General features: G+C 39.7%; 1 protein-coding gene across 1 annotated transcript in view; it reads left to right on the top strand.

The window, feature by feature from the left end:
• Positions 1 to 874, top strand: part of LOC119585237 (protein Wnt-5b-like) — a 252,158-nt gene that overhangs the window by 84,712 nt on the left and 166,572 nt on the right.

Below are 874 nucleotides of genomic sequence, written 5' to 3'. Positions count from 1 at the left end.
CTCCCCTCCCCTCCCGTCGACTAAGTATTGGCGCCACACTCAAACTCGTACGCATTTATTGACCCGCTGGCCTCTCGTCGTTCGTATCTTCCTCCAAAGAAATGAATGAAAATACGTAAATGAGTCTTGCAGGGTTCATAACCGGTTGTATTTGCATGTACCTGTTTTTAACATGGTTTTGCAATAAAGCATTTATATAACCTTGCGACCCTTTAAAACGTCAGCGTTGCCACGGTTGGGGGATTTTTTTTATGGGATTTCGTTGGGGAATATTTTACTGGCATTACTGTTATGTTTTGAAGTTTTGTTCCTTCGGAAGTTGGGCCTCTACGAAGGGCATGTGACAATGGTTTCACTTTCAAGACGCTGGAATGTCTTTTCACGTTTGATTTTGAAAATTTTGACCTGTCCTAGCCGAACCTTAGTGCAACGTTCAAAGTAGATCAAAGATAATGTTATGCTTTTGGTGTTTCAAATATTTGCTAGGTGTAGGTAAACTTTTTATCAGTTGTGATGTATTCACTAAGAAAAGAAAATATAAAGGTGTTTAGTAATTTGTGTCCATGAGATGTACAATTTTCAAGGATGTTTATCTGATACTGGTCACCGTAGACGGTTTCGGACGCGAGCGGGGGGGTAGGGTGGGGGCAACGGGGGAAGGTTGTGGGAGAGGTTGCCAGAGTACGATAATGAACGCATTCTTAATGTTTCGCATTCTTATTTATAATTTTTTGAGGTTACGGAAATCAAGACAAAAAATGTACTATATGTTCGTCTGTACTCTGTTTATGAAAGTGTTTATTGATAGAAATCACGTGTTTCCGAAAACTTCTCTCAACTTATAGTTACAGGACTTTTAAAGAATTTACGCATG

Source organism: Penaeus monodon, chromosome 19 (genome assembly GCF_015228065.2).
Source record: "Penaeus monodon isolate SGIC_2016 chromosome 19, NSTDA_Pmon_1, whole genome shotgun sequence".
NCBI lineage: Eukaryota > Metazoa > Arthropoda > Malacostraca > Decapoda > Penaeidae > Penaeus > Penaeus monodon.
Note: the sequence above shows the minus strand (reverse complement) of the source record. Positions and strands in the feature narration are given on the sequence as shown.